This window comes from Mycetomoellerius zeteki, unplaced genomic scaffold (assembly GCF_001594055.1).
Source record: "Mycetomoellerius zeteki isolate Tzet28-1 unplaced genomic scaffold, Tzet1.0 scaffold101, whole genome shotgun sequence".
NCBI lineage: Eukaryota > Metazoa > Arthropoda > Insecta > Hymenoptera > Formicidae > Mycetomoellerius > Mycetomoellerius zeteki.
This window is the reverse complement of record NW_017255923.1, coordinates 384465-407124: the sequence shown is the minus strand read 5'-3', so window position 1 is coordinate 407124 and position 22660 is coordinate 384465.

The window sequence follows — 22660 nt, the reverse complement described above, 5'->3', positions numbered from 1 at the left end:
CAATCACACAGGTCTTTATATTTATTATTAGTCCCTTAATTATTTTTTATTTTATTGATAAAATTAACGTGTTCTTATTAATTTATTCATGCACTCCAGGTAAAAAATTCGAAAATATTGTTTAAAAACTGACATTTTTGGGATAATAAATTCAAATATTCATATAAAATGGTTTTTTTACATAATTCTTTATTTCCAATCATTGTTATTTGATTTAGAGAATCAAAAAACATATTGTTACGAATATTAAAATAATTACAAAAATATTAATTTTTGAAAAATATTTCCTGACTTACAATGTATACAACAGTTTTTATGATACATCAAGCCTCCCTCAAGCTCTCAGTATTCAGACAAGTGTAGGAATAATAAGATTAAAACCAGCAACGCTCGATTAACACGCAGTGTTAGGTATCAAAGGAGCAACAGAAACCCAATCCCTTGAGTTAAGTAACATTTTGTTATTTTTAACTTCCATGTGTGTCAAAATATAAATCAACATTTCTATGAATAGTTTCAACGTAAACAACGTCCATATGCACTTAGAAAATGTACTAACAATAAACTAAATTTGATACACATATTCTTGAATTAAATTGTTTAACACTCCATTGTTTCTAACAATATTCAAAAATTAAATAAAATTATATTAATGTCGTTAATCTCATATAATGAGATATTAACTCATATAATGAGAAGGAGCAATGGTTCCTACAGAAATGATTAAAAATAATAACTCAAATTAGGTATAATTTGACATTATCAATTTAACAGTGCGGGCATATCTATAATCTTGCTAGACAAAATGCTCGAATGTTAACGACGACGGCGACCACCACTACGAAGGAAACGACACGACGACAGCCGGGTTTAAGTGTCGGTGATCTCACTTTCGGGGAATGCCGTCCGTACGTTTCACCAAAGTGCATCGTTCGTTGTCGCGACAACGATATCGACCTCTCTCGGTATCACCGACGTGCCGAGCCGAGCCGAGCCGCGCCGCGACGCCTGTCCCTCATAGGGTCGAAAATAAACGAGACTCTCTCTTCGTTTCTCCCTCGCGGTGGCAGAGGCAATGGTGGAGGAGCGAGAAAACGATGGATGGAAAAAGAAAGAGAGAGAGAGAGAGAGAGAGAGCGAAATTGCGTCTCGCGCGCCGCGAAAGGAGTATCGATTCCCGTATTATCGCCCGCTCGCTCGCTCGTGCCGGATGGCCGTGAAACACCCAGCCTGTGTTTTATTCAATTCTCTCCGAGAGGAAGCCCGATATTCGCACAAAGCCTCGCGCGAATGACATAAGAGGAGCCAATCGGCCAGCCGACGCGCGCGCGAGACGCGCAGAAGCGTAACAGGTCAATGCCGACGGTCGTCGCGGCGCGACATTGACCAAGGTCCGGTTTCAATATACATATATATATGTATAATTCCGATAATAAATATAAATCACGCGTATACGTGCACTCTCGCCGATAAACTTTGCGATAACAACATAAATCTGTAAAAATAGACAATAAATATTTTGATAAACGGACAAATTATCGGAGCGAAGGAGAGAAACAAGCCTCTTTTTTATCAGACGTAACAGAGCAGTTCTTAAGATGTATCGGGTGTATAGTTTCTGCAAAAAGTGCAAACTTAAATTGGAAATATATATTTTCCGTACATAAAATCATAGTTCAGTATAGTCAATAAGTCAATGAAAATTTGCTCGTCTTATTTTAATTATTTTTTAAAAATATGTTTTATAAGCTAAACTTTTTGTATTTTAATATAAATCACACGTATGCGTGCAATCTTGTCGCGTGATAAACTCCGCGATAACAACATAAATCTGTAAAAATAAACAATAAATATTTTGATAAATAATTCTGATAATAAATATTTTGATATAAAAGAAAAAGAATCTATAATTTTTCCATTTTGTGAAAAAATATGTGTAATACATCCTTAATCTTTGCGGTTTAATGCCATCACGTAAGGACATCAGTTTTATTGGCAAATACATACAAATATTATTGCAGTTGTTATACATAAAAGCTAAAAATAAAACAACGCGAAGATTTTTACTTCAATATTTGAAGTTGTAAAAATAAAAAGTATTAAATAACGTAGATATAAAACGTTTTAACGAATATCGAGATAAGTGAGCCTATACTTTTTCAGGATTTTGATAAAAAAAAAAACAATTTTGTATTGCAAAAACCGATTTTGTTTTTGATTTTTTACTTTAAAATATAAAAACGTGCTTTTTTATTTCTACAGGCCTCAAAATATTAAAATAATGTATATCCGGAAAGAAACTCAAAAAGCATCATGGAATTAAGAATTGAAACGAATACCTTTATTTCGTAATGGCAAATAATAAGAAAAATTTGCAAACAAAGAACAAAAGGAATTCAAACGCTGCTACGATCGTAAAAAAATTAAATAAATTTAAAGTTACATGCACTCTAGAAATAAGTTTATCGCGCAAAAACTATTCCAATAAAAAAAAAACACGCGAAGAGCTTCCCGATCGAGAAACGTACGATGTATGTCTCTCATTTCCTCTGATCTTATCTTGCGACCGCGCGACGCCCTATATAAGACTGTTATTACGAGGCAAGGTCTCGGCTGAAATTCGCAGAAAGAATTTCGAGCCAGACGGTTGCGCAACCGAGGAGCGATTACTTGCAATCGATCGAACGTTGGCTTCGTCTCGCCGCTATTTTGTGGCCGATTATTCTCCGTTAGTCGCGCGCGGCTTAATTGTTCTCCGTCGTTCTCTCAGTTAACCGATCATCCGTTATCAGGCCACCCGCGCCACCACCAATTAACAAGCCGTCGGACAAGCGAGCCGGATGTGCACCTCGGTTCGTCACGATCGAAGGCAAACACAGCAGACAAATGTATTGGCGATACCACGAAACTAAGTACAATTTAATCAATCTATTTGTCCATACATTATATAAGAAACAGTTTTGCTGAAGCATTTTTGAAAATATATCATTTAAATACAGATCTAAAAATAATTTCTAAAAAGATTAGAAGTATTATGTATTAATGAAATTATTAAATAATTTCATTACTTTTATAAAAATATTAATATATTAATTAATTATATATTAAAGAATATTTATTATTACTATAAATATATTAAAGAATTATTAAATAATTCCATTACTTTTTGGAATTTCTAAATTATAAAATGCTGAAATTGAGTAATAACATGGTTGAAAATATATTATTAAAAAATAAACACTAAAAATACTATGTTACAAGTTTTAATTCTAGCAACTAGTTTGTGAATGTATATAATTATTTTGATGGTAAACGAAATTATTTTCAGATCTGTGTTAAGATAAATTTTTAGATACTTCAACAAAACCGCTTCTCCCGTGTTCCTCTATATATAAGTCGACATTCAATACACATTAATTTAATTAGAAATAAAACAATGAAGTTGAACAATTTAATTCATAAAACGTATTAATCTAACTAAAATTTAGTTTATTATTTACTAAATGGATATGTTAAATTAAGATAGAGAGAGAGAGAACGCAGAATTTTTAGCAATTTACTAAAACGCAAGCAGCTGCTCAACAGGAAAAAATGCATCGTGTGCAATAGGCTTTACTATTTTTTTATCCATTTATCGTTTTTATCCACTACGACATTCTACAACAATTTTATAATATTCTAACCATAATAGCAATTTTTACGGCTAGTCACTTATATTTGTCGAGCATTCCAATTTTTATAAAAAAAGGAATTCATCGTTTTATTACATCGAATATAAATTTTGTTTCTTTTGTTTACTGTGTCTCGACAGTTAACCATCAATAATTATGTTTATATCTAATTATGTTAAACATTGATAATGACCCGAAGGTGGCTCGAAACGCTTTTCATTTGTAATTATATGTTAATATATTTTTAATTTTTAATTTAATTCTGAATTCATTGTATCTGGCTCGTAGCCCTGAAAAACACTAACTTTTATTTTTACTCTATTTTATTTTTCTTTCTATAGTTTTCTACATTTTATTATAATTGTAGCAACTGTACTACTCGTCTTTTGCTTTTACATTTTAAAGGATATAATCCTAGAGCCTCTAATAAACGATGATCACGATTTCGATGCAACGTTTCTCTCTCTTTTTCTCTTTCTCCTTCTCTCTCCTCCTCCTTTCCTCCTCCTCGACAGGATGCACGCAATACACTCGTCGTAATCCAATTAATAACCCGTAATGTGGATCGCTTCATATTCGTAACCCGTTCCCCCCGCACTTGATTCTCTTATGCAACTCGATGCGTGCATCTCGAGCCAACCTCTCGTATTAACCAAGGTTCCAGACGAACGTCGAATGTCTATATCGAGAGCGCGTCGTAATGTCGGCTAAAGTGCACTTTTTCTAAAGCGGAGACCTTCGCCTATATTATCCGCTCGGCTCCACCGGCATTTATATTTAATCTCGTGCGACGCCTCTCGCACCTCCTTCTTTTTTTTTTTCACGCGGCCACTTAAGGGGGTAAAATAAGACGCGTCGCCTTAACGAACCCCACAAAGTGTTGCTTAGAGAGGTGCGCTTCTAGCGTGGCTCCGCGTTCCCGCGTGCACACCTTGCGCACGTCAAAAGAAGTCATCCAAACCGGTTGAGGGGCCTAACCCGAAACCGCATTTCTCCATCCATCGCAGGGACGGAGAGGGTGGAGGGCGGACCGGGGGATGAGAGGTAGAAACGGAGGGCGGAGGGAGACGAGCGCGTCGAAAATCCGGAACGATGCGAGAGGAAGACGGTAATCGAGAATTTGCTAGCCGCGACGTCGAGGACTGCCCACGCCCGCTCGATAAACAGAGGCGACCGTGGGAGTGGAGGTTTTAACGGCTTGGCATGAGAGTAAAGAGCGGAGGGGAGAGAAGAGAAGAGAAGGGAAAAAAAAGACTCTCGATGAAAAAAATAGAAGAGCCAAGGAAAACCTACGAGATCTTCGAGAGAAAAAATAATTTCTTTAATTTCTTGTAATTTGTCGATGCGATATTTTGACAACTCGCCGATGTTTTTTATTCTTTGGATTTTGATTCAAGACACCAGAAAGACGATTTTTCATGCAAATATAACTGCTCAATATTAACCCTAACGCTTATCTAGTGTCTCATTTTTAATAATGGAATAAAACTTTAAAAATAACGCATTTCCCAAAAATCTTTCAAATAAAAATTGTTTAGTTTCGAAAGAAAAGAATATACAGTGGTGACTTTTATTTGACCTTGGAAATCTCTCAGGAAAATCATACTATAGTGTCAACTAAATTTTTGTAACAAAACCGTATGAATTTTTAAAACGTAAATCGATACAATCACATAAAAGTAACATGAATATTTTACGAAGTATTTCATATTTTAGATAAAATGTTTCTTATGTTACATCATATGAATCGTTCTGACTTAATAACAGCAGTTGTTGCCTCACATTTGTGTATTTATTCATTTCTGTGTACTTTAAATATAAACGTAACTCTTGAATTATAAATTAATTAAATTAAATCGAATTAAAATATTTAGTATCTTGAATCAAAATCCAAAGAATGAAAAAAATCGAGTGACACTTGAAAGAAATTACTTATAAGAACGGCAATGAGAAAAAAGGAAAATACAATAAATGCAAAAAATCTCCTTAAAGTCGTAACCACACTAGTGATTGGCGATTACTTTTCAAGCAATTACAGCAAAGCAGTCAGCGATTGCTCTGCTCTAACTAGTTGAAAAGTAATCGTCAATCACAATCGCGCAATCGCTAATGCGATTACGGCTTAATTCAACACTAATCGAGTGAAACTGGCGATTGTCGAAGCTGATAGAAAGGGCGGAAAGTGCGTTTCAATTACGTGGCATAAATACAGAGATCGCTTTCCTGCTCCGACAACGAGAGGTCCGATCTCGTGAAAATCATAGCACATTCCGACGAGTTTCGATTCCTGATTAATGATACTAATTATGACTAACGTGTGGCGACGAGATTCGCCGGTCGATTACAACGAGGATTGGCACGAGACTCGTCGAAGAGGAGAAAAAAGAGGAAAAGAGCGAATCGCCGCGTGTCGGAGCAGGAGAGCACAAGAACGAGAAAAAGAGAGAGAAATAAAGAGATATATATATATATATAGAGAGAGAGAGAGAGAGAGAGAGAGAAAAGCGATATTTATTTAGCGCTCCGAGACAAGTTCTCTCAAGCGCTCTAGCTTTCTTACATTTCATATCCTTGTGATAATTTACAATAATGCTTACAATAAATCTGCAGTATACAATAGAAATACATTATAAAGAGTATATGGACATTATAGAGAATAAAGTAAAAAAATATACTTATACTCATATACGCAACAGCTTGAAAATATGCATCTTCTTACATGCTATTTACAATTTAAACTATAATCCAACATACATAGCACGTCTGCATATAACAATCTAACAAATTTTAAAACCATTCATACATGCATTTTCATTTTAAAAACTATCTATAATGAAGCAATTTTAAGAGCTTTAAGACAATTTGTTCATGCATTTTAAGTTTAAGCTAATATCAAAGCATACATCTTGTATCTGCATATAACAATTTCAGAAGCTGTGAGTTAATTCATTCATGCATGCAAGCGCATAGCAGTCTGAAAAACCAATGAAAGTTAAAGATAAAAATAAAAGTAAAGATAATAAATTAATAATAAATTCATAATGTGGCTCAATAAGAATAAATCAATAAATAAAAGAAGGGCTACGAGCCAATTAAAATCTAAAGAATATTTAATATTCGTACAAATTTAAACTATATAATTTCGACGCCGATCGGGTCACTTTCAATGTAAAAACAAATAATATTACATAAGTTGTCGGAAGTATTCGGTCAGATTGCAATAATATCCAGTGAAACGTATCGGTTGTTTTTGTATTCCCTATTTTTTTGTGTGTAGACTGATATAAAAGTAAAGATATTAACCATCGTTTCGACCCAGGAGCAAATGCGCAAATAGACACCGCTTAAACTCAGTAATAGTTTCGGCCTTTCTTATATTATATGGAAGATTATTCCATAATTCAACGGCAACAGAGCGAAAAGACCTCTTCAGTATCTCCGTACGACACTGCGGCAGAGAGAGAGAGAGGCAGAGAGAGAGAGAGAGAGAGAGAGAGAGAGAGAGAGAGAGAGAGAGAGAGAGAGAGAGAGAGAGAGAGAGGCGGCGCGTGCGCGAGCGAGACGTCGCTCTCTCGCATGATAGAGCAAGGTGCAATGCTCGGGCGGCGATGCACAAACAGCGTCGGGCGTCGCGGTCCGCACCAGCCAAGGTCACCCGGGTAATGTCCCGATGCCCCCTATGCAGGACAAATTCAGCCACTCGGCCGAAAGCACACTCTCGAGTCCGCTCCGGCGGCGGCGACGGCGCGTCGGCGGGCCGGGAGGAAGCGGAGGAGGAAACCGACCCGTTCTTCTTCATCCCCGCTCGTTCCTCGCCCACCCGCTGGAATCCGCTATCGAGAGACGAGGGGAAGCCTTCGGCGTGGTTGAAACCCGGTGCAAACGGTGGCGCGAGCGCTCGTCCGCGCGTTATGCAACGCGCTGCGTATGCCGAGCGCGTCAGGAAGGCGCGATTGGGCTTCGTTCGGCGGAATGACGTTTGATCCCCGAGCGATAATGTATGCGTTACGAATTCCCGGGTCGATGAGGCGTGCGATAACGTAGGTGAGTGTTACGTAAAATAACAGAAAGACCCCGAACGCTATTTTCAAGTTCACGGTTTCGCTCCGTCAACGCAGAACTTGAAATTGTAATAAGATCGAAACGATACCACAAGGAAATGATTTTAGGAAAAATCATGTGACGTCATTCGACACTTTTGTTGCGATGATTTTGGGATTGATTCTTGACAATGAATTTTAAGTGATTGTTTTTTTTAATTTTTAAAGATTAATTAAAAATCGTTACTGTGTCGTTCTCTTGTTTCAAAAATGACACAACTCGAAAGATGTGATTTTCGAATTATTATCATGAATGCGTTGGATAAAAATTACTCCATCAATCGTCAAAAATAAATTAACTTTACATTCCGTAAAATAGCATTTGTATCATTTTTTAAGATTTTTCAAAAAGATTATAATACCGTCTACAAAAGTACACCTTTTAAGTTGTGTCGTTTTTTGTAAATAAAAAGAAGAGTCTTCTACAAAGAATATTTAGAGGTAAAACAATTTTGATGATCGAAATTCGAAAAAGGAATTATTTTATTTTGAATTTAGTTATAAGTTCTTTACAAGTTTTAAGATGCTAGTAACATCAAGTTGACAATTTAATTTTGGAGAGATTATTATTATTTCAGTTTGAATGTGTTGCAAGTCTGAAAGTAATTCATATATATATCTAAGACAAATTTATTTAATACAGACGTATTACTTCAACATTTAATTTTGACTGTAATTATGATTTTTAATTACGAAATCACTTAAAAAACATCATGTTAAGAATTCATCATATAAAAGAAAAATTGTAAATACACTAAAATAAATTTATTATATCCTAATAAATATTTTTTTTAATATTTGTAAGTAGACATTTATTTATAGTAAATAAATATTTATTCAATGAAAAAAATTATAGTTTAATTAATAGAGTTCTTGTATCAAAATCATTGTCAAAAGTGTATCAAATGATATTGTAATTTTTCTTAAAATAATTTCAACTTGATGCCATCTCGATCTTATTTCGTATTCTATTTGACGAGAGCCAGAAGCGTCGTGATTTTTTCTTGACAAGATTGATCGAGTCAAAAGAGGAAGACACTATCCTAATATAGTTTTTACGCCAGAGAGGGTATACATAATCAAGTTGTACATCATTCGCCTAAATTTATCACGTAAATAAACGCAAGGGGGGCTCGGTGGGGAGGAAAGGGTTAAAGCTCGCGCGTAAACACGACGAAAGAAATGGAGTGCCCACACGTGTTCGGCACGGTTCTTGCGCGAAAAATTGTATGACGGGGCGAGGAAAAAAAGCGACCGCCATTACATACTCGCGTCACGCACGCCCGCTGCAGCGGCGCTACTTATTTTTATGACGGACGCACACACGCTATCGCGAGCGGCTTCGTGGAATATTTTGTTTGCGGCGCATCCGTCCGCTGATGAAACCGGATGACGCTCTCGGGACTGAAAGTCAAGCGCGTCGCCAATAAAAGAGAGCACAAGGAATAATAAAAAAATTACGTATGTATATGCATATGCGTCACGTAGGAAGGATGCATCCTTACCGAACGGCGCGTTATAATGCCGAGTGTTTAAATGTCCTTGTATTAAAGCTTCTGGTCCCAATATTTATTCACGTTGTGCAGAAAGTCATTTTTCTATCAAATTCTATAAATTATAAATTTAGACATAAAAGAAAAATTGTAAATACACTGAAAAAAAATTATTACATCTTAATAAATATTTTTTTTAATATTTGTAAGTAAGCATTTACTTATAGTAAATAAATGTTTACAAATATTCAAAGAAATATTTATTAAATTTTCCTTTCAGTGTATATAAAAATGACGCAGTTGAATTGACCGATCACAGTCGAATTTGAGGAGAATATTAAACTATGATTGATCAATTTTTACAACTACTTATAACTACGCAATTATGCAATTTAGAATGAACTTAATACACATTAAAAAGTTACATAAAAACAGTAAATTACTACTATAATTTTCATCTAAAGATATTTATACAATTACAGATGAAAGTATTAATTTGTGTAAAAACAATTTTTAACATTTCCACTATAAATTGTGTAATTTTTACACTTATCATTTACATAATTTTACGTACGTTTTCTACAGTGCAGTAATGCAATATCAAAATTTCTGAGGTTATTGAACGTAAAGTTATTGAATCCTGAAATCTAATCCCCGGTATCCCGGTACATTTTTCAGATTAATATCCCAAATCGATCCTTAATATCCCAAAATCTCAAGAGGATGAACTTCTCAGTAAACAAGCACGTTGTATCGAATATTTTCGTAGGAATGGAAGAGCATGAATAGTTTTCGGAAATGCAACATTAAATTTCTGAAACGTTGACCTATATGATTTCTGAATCCTTCGTAGACACCAGACATTCTTGGATTTTTAAACAGTCGCATTACGCCTTATTGAAGAGGATGAAAAAAAAAGTACGCGTCTTCGCGAAGCTCGCCGCTTGTTTTTGCCGCTTTGGCCGACGCCCAATTAAGCCTGTCCTTTTTGCGACATTATTTCCCGTTGTTGGCGTGATCGCGTCTATATTGCGCACTGTGTACAGCTTCCGTGGACCAAATAATAAATGCGCTGCGTAGTTCTCGGCGCGACTAAGCCGGAATTTCCCGGAGCGAATACGCCGGATTTTTCGCCCAAAATTTAATTACCGCAGCGCGATGATCAGCCCGAATTCACGATGACGCAACTCCCCTTTGTGTGTTGCCGGTTCTCATTGATTATTCCGCGACGCGCGTATCAGTCGGCATTCAAGCTAATTCCGAGTAATTGATGCATCACCCTGTTTGTTTTTCCGAAACGTTCGTTCGCACGAATTTGCGTCGACGAACTTCGCAAAAAAAAAAAAAAAAAAGAGATATTACGCCACACGGAGCGTAAGTGAACCGATACGGGAGTTATCGGTGCCCCGTTATCTGTCATTGATTACTTATGCAAGATATGCTATTCAACGAGACGCAGCGGCGAGTTGCGCGCTGCCAGATATAAAAATAGACTACTTTAACGTTGAATCACGTTGCATCCATTGCGAACGCGTGTACGCGGGAAAATCATTTGGCGCGAGAGCTACTCTGATTTCGCAAGAGGCTCGTCGTGTCGTCGTGATACAATCTGGTTGCGTGGCTTTGTTTACCTACCTATCCCCGATGGACGGGCAAAACGACGGACTTTTCCACGGACACGACCCGGCTCGAAGCGACACGTGGCGATATTACACGTCGCGTCATTTTCCATCGAGTTCTGCGAATTTAAATGCGTTTTCTTCATAAATCAATCGCGCGATAGTAATTTAACTGAAGGGCGGAAAATCTCGCGCTGCGTATTAAGCGACGAAGGTTGGCCTCGATGTATATTCCACGCGCGACACGTGGCACGTTATTATTTCGCATTTCCCGCCGGTTCTGTCGACGTTGCGAATTTAATTGCGCTCTCTTCATAAATCAATCGTACGGTGCAACATCTAATTGCAGACGGAAAATATCATATGTGCCAAGCAACAAAGTCGTGAATGTATATTAATCTAACGCGAAACTATTTCATTTGCACCCGATGACGTGTCATTCGTAACGAACCGATTAATATGTTTTGGTTGAAAGTCGATTTTTTGGAAATTAAAAGGATAATTACAACTGTTCGCAGAAAGTACACTTAAAGGAAGTTTGGTATTTGCGACTATAATTGCATGGTAAATTAATTATGATTGAGAGTTCTACTTATATAATTATTGTTAATGTCAGTAATGTTAGTAATAGTATTATATTTATAGATTTATTTTAAAATATATTATAGTATATAGCATATTTAGTAATTCAAGATTGAATTATTTAAGCATTAAAGATCCAGCTTCGACCGTTATAGGCATTTTAATATTGATTGCGTTCTCATGTAAACGGTCTAAAATAATATTGTTTATAAAAATGGAGCTCCTAATTATTTTGTAATATAAATTATCACTTTCACAGGACGAACTATATAAATTTTTTTATATACAGAATTATAAATTATTATTACTAATAATATACATTGTTTTAAATTTATAATGTCATAAACCTACAATTTAAGTTATTTAATATTAATATCATTCTTATAGCTCGCCATTGTTCTTATTCAATACGTCGTAAATTTAATAAAGACAATAGAGCTAAAGTCAAGAAATTAATTTGACTGAAATTTACTTTACCATACGTTATTAATACGAACGTTGTTTACTTTGAAACTAATTAAAAGCAATTCAACCACAGAAATGGGTCGATTAAATTTGTTTATTTTTTTTAACAAATGTTTTGAATTAAAATAATACATTTTGACATATTTGTAAGTCAAAAACGACAGTAGCAAAATGTTATTTAACTTAAAGAATTAATTAATTTAAGTTTAATTCTTTAATAACGAATAGTGTAGCAGACTAGAGAGAGAGAGAAAGAGAGAGAGAGAGAATAGAAGAACAATAACTATAAAAATGGAGCTCCTAACAATTATTTTATCATGCAATTATAATCACAAATGCCAATCACTTTTGTCTCATTATATGCAGGTCTCGTTATTTTTGCATCACGAATAGTTCAACGGATTTATCTCTGCTAAAAATACTCGTAGAACAATAACAACTAAAATAAATGCTTTATTGTATTTACATATATATGTCCATTTACACAAAAACATCTATTTTTCATTTCCTTTTTTCCCTATTTTTTACCACAGTCCGCAAAAACGAAAAAGCTGAATTTCACAGGCATGTATTTGCATAGGAACGAAGTTTTGGTCGAAAAATAATATTACGTCAATGCATTTCGCGCAGGCTGTAAAATACGGCATTTAAAGACCATAAAACGATACGCCGATATTCACGGTCACGCGCCGCGTAAATTTTGGATGCAACTGCAATTCTGCAGCGAACGCTAAGCGTATGACGTCAGCGGAAAAAAGCACAGAGCCCGAAAACACGGCGATCAGAAATAGCTCTCTCCTGAAAGAAGGCGCGTGTCTCTAAAATAGGATGCAGGTTACGAAAAACAATCCATCTATCTATGCGATATAGACATCAAGATATATAATTTATATTACGATCGAGTCTTTTGAAATCGAGCTCTTTGTCCTCCATTGTATAAAGTTTTATACAATCATCCACAGAAAAGTTTCTTCAATTAAAAAAAATTTGTTTGAATCAAAGAAATTTGCGCATCGCTATAAAGAAAAGTTTCTTTGATTTGGACGTCATTTCTTGAAGTCAAGTAAATTTTTATTTTCCTCATTTTTACTTCAACTCAAAAAATAAAAAAAAGAAACGATTTCTTTCTTTAAACAATTTAAACATAACTTTTTTTCTGAGTGATTTAAAATCACAGAAAATCTATCTACAATCTCGGCCATAAGTATAAACTGTATAAAACACTCCCCCCCATAAATTGACCTAAACATTCTATATGTAACGAAAAATTAATTGAAAAATAGTTTTAATGAAAAATAATATTTGTTTTTATTCTTCCCGGCAACATGAATTTTATCTCTTCTGTCGGCAAGTCTTCGAGAAACAGAGGAAACTTTTTATTGTGTGTAGTGGATTATACAAAAATCTGAAAAAGTTCTGGTATACTTTTGTCAAAGCTTCAACAACGAATTTTTACTTTCATAGAAGTCTCACTGTATTTTACTTATTTTTGACAGATTTAAATTCATACAATGATTGATAGAAGGGTGCTTTCCATTCAGTGACACAAATCGACATAAGCATCAATTTATCTTACTTGGCATTTAGTGAGTAACGAAGATAGAACGACACTTATATCGACTTGTATCGTCAAATGGAAAGCACTTTATAACGTTTATTTAACTCATTCATAGGATAATAACAAAAAATCACGTTTTTTAAACGTGCCAGTCACTTTTGAAGTAAGAAGGCGATATCTTGACGTTAAAAAAGATATTCCGGAGTTACATTTCAACGAACAACTTTCTCCTTATCGAACTTAAGTAAATATCCTGACAATTACATGTGAAATTACATGTCTATAAAGGCCAAGTCCGGTTAAGATAAAATATAGATGTTACACGTATAGCTTTCTATTCTCGTTTCACAGAACATCCCCCATTGTCAGTGAGAGAATATAAATCGAGTGTGGATCGATAAACTAAATTATTATAGCCCGCGAAGAATTATTATAGACAGCTCGAATGCACGTTGAATGTCTACGGGAGGTCGAATGCGGCCTCGATGCATCCCGGAACGCGCAACGTGACAACGTTACGTAACGGAGAAAGATCGATTTTAATCGAGTGACATCGCGGACGGGATGCCTGTCGATAGGAACTGCGCCCCGAACGGGGTCGTCGTACGTTCAGGAACGTATCTGGTCGGATTGTCGGGGACGGAAATAACTCGGGAAGAAACGCGACTCATAAACTCCGCAGCGCCGCGGCGCAATATTATTATATCCCTCACCCTTTTCTCGACGCGAACAAATCCGCGTTCGATCCTCGCTCGCGCAAATTTCATGCGCCACGCGATTTACCCTCGTTAATCGTCGAATCGCGTGACGAAAGCCAAACGAACCTGATTGAGACTTGCCCGCGAAACTTGCGCGCGTTTGTATGTTGACTCTTTTACTCGAGCAATCTACTTTCTAAACTCGAACGTTATTTCCTCTGGAAAATTCAAATTAAACGAGGCATCATCAATGGAAGCATCCTCAATTTATCGCATTTTTTTGGAAAGGTGGCGATAAGATCCAAAGGAAAATTAACAACATATTAAAATTGTTATAACCTTCCACCGGCAACGGGGATCTTTAAGGAGGTTGTAAGGGCAAAAAACACATATATTAATATTTACGCTTTAAATAAACTACATACATGTGAAAGTTGTTCACATAACGTTCTGTTTTTATTGAGCAACACGTTTTTATCAATAGATTACTTATTTTATTTATTATTAGTTTTATTGTTATAAACAAAAATTTTTTAAATGATAATAAAAATTTAAATTTTTTTATATAAATATATTAAGTACTAAATTCCAATTAGTTTATAACAAATAAATATTTTGTTTATTTACTGAACAATTAATGTTATGCATCTCAATGTAACTTTACATAAATATTTTTGAATTCATATAGTACTTATATAAAAAAAATTGAGATTTTTATCATTATTTTGTAATACAGTTTCATATTTTATTATATTTTTATTAGAGTACAAATTTAAAAAATATTACTTCTTATGTGTGGAAATATATAACTTTTGATCCAAATGGTCAACTGTCTCTAATTTTTTTGTATTATTTTTAAATGCAATTTAGAATAATCTGTAATTTTTTTCAAGTAATTCTTAACATATTACATTTGCCTTACAACCTCCTTAAATCTCTTCAGCAGCATTGCAGCAATATTATTTTGAAAGATTGCAATATTGTTATAAACTGCGTTTATGTAGTAAACTACTTAATAAAAAATCGTCAAAATCATCAACCTAAAAAGAGTGATTTTTTTTAAAGGGTGGTTTTTTAAAGGAAAACGTTAAGAATTCTTTTTTTCGATATTATTTTATTAGTCAATAATTTTTTATCAAGTTGAAAAATATTTTTTCTTTTTCTAGGAAATTTAATTTTTTTTGTTGATTTGCTATTAAAATACGGAAGCAATATATTCTACATCAGAAATTGGCAACTCGGAGTTGTATTCAAGTCGCAACGTAACATCACATCGCATCGAACTCGCACTCGTTGCATCACACTCCCTCGCTCTACCTTTGTCCTTTCTTTCTCTATTCTTATTTCCTGCGAGAGAATTGAGAGGTCGATTCGGGGCGGCATTCGCCTCTCACGGATCCTCACGGGTTTCGCCTTCAACTCGCGTATACGCGCTATTTCTGAGCGCCGAAATTTAAGGTGCCGTTGCACCGGACGCGCCGACGACGGAATCGTCGCGCGAGTGGGTGGCCGCCCTCCGGAGCGGCGACTCTCTTCGCTCTGTTCGGCCGAAGCCACGCGTACACGCGTACACGCGTTGCTATGGTACCAGTCCGCACGGGCAACGCCTAGGACAGGTCAGTGACAAAGCAAGGTCACGTCAAGTGCTCCGAGGGCTTTCGGTATGCGATCCCGTCGCGCTCGCACGTCCGTTCTCTCGCGCGAGAATGACAGAGGCCTCGTTTCCCCGCCATTTGTCCCCGTAATCTGATGCCCCGCGTGATAAGTAAGTAAGTACATAACAATGTAGATGCGCCGTAGATTAATCGTATCCTTCTTGTACTTGGCGCGCTTTATCATACGTCAGCCCTCCGCCTTTATCGCTCCTTAAGGCCGCAGCACAGACTTTTGCATAACGCATAAGAGAATGAACCTATCAAGTTCTTCTACACCCTAAATTTTTTACAGTGAAATCTCACTCCAAGAGAAAGTAAAAATACAACCACCCTTGAAAAAAAACGTGAAAATATTTCACTTCTTGAAAAAAAGTGACGATCTTCACTTTTTTAGTGTAAAATCTCACTTTTTGGAGTGAGATTTCACTCCCTTGAAGTGAAAATTCACTTTAAAAAGAGTGAAAATTGTCTCTCTTTTTTTAAAAAGTGAAATATTTTCACTTTTTTCAAGGGTGGTTGTACTACTTTCACTTTCTTGGAGTGAGATTTCACTGTAAGAAATTTAGAATGATATTCCGTCAAATGGAAGGAGAAGAAGGAGTCTGACTGTTTAATTCTCTTATGCACTATCCGTTATGCATTATGCAAAAGTCTGTGCTATGCCTTTACATGCAAATGAAGAGAAAAAAAAATTATTTTTCAACTTGAAGAAAATTATTGACTTAATCAAATACTTATCGATTCCTAAATTGACCCTCCAAAACTGACAGAGGATCCATTGTGGGCTCAATTATACATCTCTTTGTCAAAAATGTCAAACAATTCAATTTTCTTTATGTTACTGCATATTTTTTCTTATTAAAGTACTTAGTATTTATTTTCATGTCATTTTCATTCATTGAAGTTAATTAGTGCCTTTTAATTAACATTTGAATAAAATTTAGTACACTTGAATTAAATCGTCTAACTCCATTATTTGAATTAAATTAACAACATACGAAAAAGCGGTGGCATTCTACAGAAATCATTAAAAACAACTCAAAATGAGTGTAATTTGAAATTATCAATTTAATTTAACAATCGTTACAGCGTCAAGGACTGTATTTTAACGTCAGCTCCGGAGAGTTAGAACTTTTATTATCGATTGTTCAGTGTATTATCCGCGACAACATCCGGATGTCCTTTGTTTCGATTCGCAGATTAAATATTTCCATACGGCTATCCGAGAACGCGGGTTCGAGGAAAAAGACGCGGTCATTCCGTATGCACTTTTGCAAGGAGATTCGGCAGGATGCAACGACCCGGCCTGTCCAAGGCGATCCGGCCGACGACGTCTCGCGCAAAAAAAAAGAGATCACGAGCAACGCACCGCGCTTCTCGCTAAGAATAGACAGCGGCACTGTGGACGCATATATGTATTATCGTGTGAAAACATCGTAAACCATTCTCTTTCGCGGCCGCCCGCGCCGCTCAATCCTTTCCACGCAGCACGCTTTCGTTCCTTTTGCGTGCACAATCTGGATAAAAATGCGGATCTATAAATTTTCTGGATACGATCAATTGAGACACTGAAATCACAAAGCTCTTGAATTTAGAACGCCGATGAGAAATACGAGGGTCGTTTGTATAATAATCTCTACACTGTTAAATCTATAGTGTCTAATTTAACTTAACGTGAGTCGCCGCTGCTCCTACTCAATCATATCGTTATTTTATACTAAAACAATGGTTATATTTGACACTATACAGTGTCAATTTGATACTATATTGTGTCAAATTTAATTATCGTTTTGGTAAAAAATAATGATATATTTAGTAGTGTAATACTTGAAAAGAGCGAGAAACTTGAAACAAAGGTAATAATCAAGTAAGATAGTCAATGTTATAATACGTTATATTTTGATAAGATTAAATTTTTTTAAGTGATTTCTTTTTATTTTTTAATTTCCATAGCATTTATTACTTTAATCTTCAGTGAAGTAATATACCACACACACTATTAAAAAATAACAAAGGTAAAAGTATGTCTTTCACATTTTAAAAACCTATAGCCACATGTTAACCGCGGAGACTGTTATAGACATTTTACTTATATCTGATTTATTCTTGAAGCCACGAAACTATTTTTGTTTCAATATGAATACATTAGATTCTGCAATGCTTCGTTATCGAAATAATGGACTTAAATAAATTTGATACGATATCATCCATCTCTTATGTTATGAACAAAAAATACCTGAAACTTTTAAATAAAGTTATTATTATTGATATTATTTGATACTACTGTCCATTATTTTTCTTGTTATACTAACAACGGTCTTTGTAATAAAATCATACCGCCATTTGGAAAAAAGTGTGGGATAAAAACAATATTCAAAATGTGTACAATTTCAAAATATGTGATAAGTATTATCAAATATGCGACAAGTTATAGACAACATTTTTATTTAAAATCAAGATTACCTTTTATTTATTTAATTGGATTAAACCGCACTTATTCTTACTGCATAGCTCACAGTAAATATGATGACTACCAGCAACACATTTTACCGTGAATTTACCGGGTGTTTGCGGTCTAGTGTAATATATAGAAGTCTGTGGTTTACGGAGTACTATCATAAACTTCAAATACCTCTCTAAATGATTTTCATTGGCAAGTGACTACATAATATAACGACGCCGTGTTCAATCGCTTTCACATTTTTCCGCGTGCATTTTGCGTATAGAAAACAATAAAAAGATTCCGTAAAAAAAAAGGAAAATAAAAATAACGTTCCAACGTGAAAGTGACGGTATGAGAGAGACGGTGATTCGCGTGTCGTAATTAAATTAATGATCGAATGGGTAATCTCTCCCGTCAGTCTTTGTTCTCGTTCGTGTAAAATATCTCGTTTTTCTCCCTCTTTTCCCTGACGCTGAGAAACTATCGTTCTGAGATCGTTTGATGGTTACCACCGTCGCTTTAATTAAATCAAAGTTTCTCCGCGGAGCGAGAGCGGAGAAAAGGGTACGGCGGAAAAGATAAAAGAGAGAGAGAGAGAGAGAGAGAATAGAATAGAATCGTTAATTATTATGCCCTCTCAAATTATGTAGTCTCAAGCGCTGAGCATAATACATAATTAAATTATAGCAGCATTAAAGATTAAATATAAAAAGTTTGTTTTAAATGAGAAATAAATTATGAAAAATAAATAAGTAATAGAGCCAGATTCTCTTATATACATCTATTAACAACAATAATTTTGTAAAGTAGGTAATTTTAACTGATTCTCATATTAATTTCTTTATACTAATTCTGAAAATAAAGTTAGAATTTATCCTAAGATCTTTAATTTTTTGTAATATACCTCTCTTTTTAAAAACTTATTTATTTTGCTTGCAAAGTTCCTCGTAAGCGTCCTTTTTTTAATTAAAATGATTTATTTTTGTTTGAATCCTTTTATAATGAACATCATGTTGAATTCAATACCTATTCTTCATAAAGAAGAATAATTCATAAATTATTTATGTCTAAACAGAACAGATACATAGAAAAGCTTTTAAATGTATGTATTTAAAAACCTTGCCCTTCTCACAAACCTGATAAACAGATTTGAAATCAGCGCAAAAAGTACTATAAAAAAATGTCCCATAAAATCAATTTAACATAAAAATAAGTAAATTTTGTCAACCATGATCAATAAATAATAATAGTAATAAAGAGTATTCTTTTATACACACTAAAAAAATCTCTAAATCTTAGTACACATTTCTTTGAATAGTACTAAGTAAACATTTATTTATAATAAATAAATTACTTAATAAAAAAAAATTAAATCAAATAATTGTTTTTATATCAAATGTTTACATTTAGTAAATATTTACTCAGAACTATTCAAACAAATATTTATTAAAAATTAGTATTTTTTTAGTGCACCTGTATATGATACATCGTATAGTTTTAACCATAAGTAAAGTGAGAGTTGTGACCAAATAAAAAACTTTATACGACAGAGAGAAAGATAGAGATAAAAAAGTTATCCGAGATACGATCGCGAAAAATAGTGAACGTGTTTACACGGATGATAATATTTTTTAATACGCTCTCTCGTCATCGTCAGACCTCACTTAAATTTTTATTTCGCCGATAAATCGCCGGGATGGAAACAGGTCTGCGTGGAAACGGACAAAAGAAAACATCCTGGGACAAAACGGGGACGTCCTAAGCTTTTTCTTTTTCTCCAAACAACATCGCGAAATTAAAGCATGTTATTGTGCCGCGAAATAACGAGGCATCCGAGTGTTTGTCGAAGGAGGTAAAGGTCGGCTCGCTCTGTGAAGCTGGCATCCCAAAGTCAAATTTTCGATTTATTTAATAGAGTTCTGGCCCTTCCCCAAAAAGTCTCTAGAGTTTCTGATAGGCTTTGGAAAGAGTTCTGACGATGAAATGCAAAAAAACAGCATTTAATCGTCAGAACTCTTTCCAAAACCTATCGGGAACTGTAGAACTCTTTGGGGAAGGGCCAGAACTCTATTAAATAAATCGAAATTTTGACTTTGGGGTGCCAGCTTCACAGAGGTCGGCTCGCTTTGCTTATGCGTGATATATTTTTCCGCCTCTCTCGCTCCAATTGAAACGCAGAATGACTCCGCATCTTCGCATTCGAATAGCGACAATGCGCATTAATTACGCAAATCGAGCAAACAGTTTCTTACCGAGTTCTCCATTATCTTAAAATTATCAAAATCATTCGTGCGCGACTTCTTCGAAGAGCTATTACGCCACCGATAAAGACAAGTTTGCTTATCTATTGTATTATCTATCTACTTCACTTTATCTATCTGTAGTTCTCTAATATTAGGATTTTCCCTAAGCGTCATACTTTTCGTAAATAAAGCCATATCGCAGATAATTACATAAGAGAGCTGCACGGATAATTTTTGCGTTCTGTTTATCTCGGGAACCTCGTGCAAAACCACGTGAGTGCTACCAATGTTTCGACCACGTGAACTAAGCAATCTGAATTTTGTTTCTCGGATACCCGAGAATCTGCCACGTTCTTTTCAATTCTCTCTGAACTGCGATTAAACGGATATCACGGAATCATTTAATTAATTGTAGACACCGTAATCTGCCCAACGTAAATTAACCTCTGCGTCGCAATGAAACGTTATAATAAATCATCTTGAATATTTAAAGTACTTTGTAAAATTGAAATATTTGTTATCCTTTTTTAATCTCAATCAGTATTTACATGTCCAACTCGGATATTTTCTTGAACTACATTGTGAAAAATTGTTCATAACAAACGCTTTTTACAATAATTTTACATAATCTTGATCCTTGGATTTTGATCTTCAAAACAAAAAGATTGATCAATTATGTTAACTTAATGCAAAGATACATTAATTTGAAGTACGCTGGACCTGCAAATACCACACTGAAAAAATCTGGTAATGACTACCAAATATTGAGTGAAATAATTCCAATAAAATGTTCGTGTAATATGTGACCAAAAATAATTTTAATTTTCTAAATATTTATAATAAGTATTATTATCAAACAGTTGGTTATATTATTGTTTGGTAATAATTAATAAATATTGGGGAAAATAAAATAATTTTTAATTATATTAACCGAATATTTGATTGGAATTATTTCACTCAACATTAATTACCTCAATAAGCTATTAAAATTAATAAGACAGAATAGAAATGAATCATCTGACGCATAAAATCGAACATATATGTACATATATTTCAAGTTATTATCGCCACGAACTTCATGTTTTATTACTGGGATTCTGTAACTCTTAATGAGAATGTATCGTTATATTGCAGATAAAGGTAAATGTATTAGTTAGTGATATGACCCAATTATTGGACGAAATAACAACAATTTTAAATATCAAACAACGATATGTACTGTAAATAAACTCATTATTCATGAAAATTTGATAAGACAAATTTATTTAGACAAACAATTCAAACAAAGGCTAATGAGAGTCAGCGCGGATAATTGAGATCAGAATTAAGAAATGTAGGTAATTACTCCGATGATGAAAATCTTTATTTATTTCGAACGTTTCAACTCACTTTGGAGTCATCCTCAGCGAATATCAAATAATAATCATTATAATTAATATTAATAAATAATAAAATTTATTTTTAGAATCGTACATATCATTAAAAACTTAATACTTAACATTTTTGTTACTTTATCCAATAATCGAGTCATGTTAACTGGTACATTTACCTTACATATCGTAAAAAAGCTGCGCGTAACGATAATACATGTAATAATAACGATACTGTCGTTATAAGAGTTCCAGCGCAGATTGAGTTGCAGTAATCAGATAATAATTGTTTGGAATAATTCGAATATTAAGTAACACGAATAATTTGCATGCTTATGCAGCAAGTGGGGAAGGCTCGAAAAATTTAATAATTGCTCTCGAGCTCGCCTTGGACGGCCAAAGTGGCGGGAAAGGTTGAACGAACGTGAAATGAGATTCGTTAGCGAACGAATGGGAAAAGGGGGCGGGCAGAGACTCGAGTGAGAGTTTCTCTTCGGGGGTCATTGACAAGCGATGGATTTACAACGCGAACGACGAGCGGGCTCCTCGATGTCTTTCGCGGGCGAAATCCCTCGACGGGCCGACCGGATGCGGAAACTGCGCAATTATTTTCTTACGAGAAGCGCGCAGAGCTTTGCGTCACGATGTTACTTGGTGGAGAAGCAACCGGCTGCCGGCTGTCAGGGAGAAAGAAGACGGAAGCCTTCGCCTTGAGACAGCTCCTTAATATTCCAAATCTGTTGGTTATATCAGAGAAAACGAG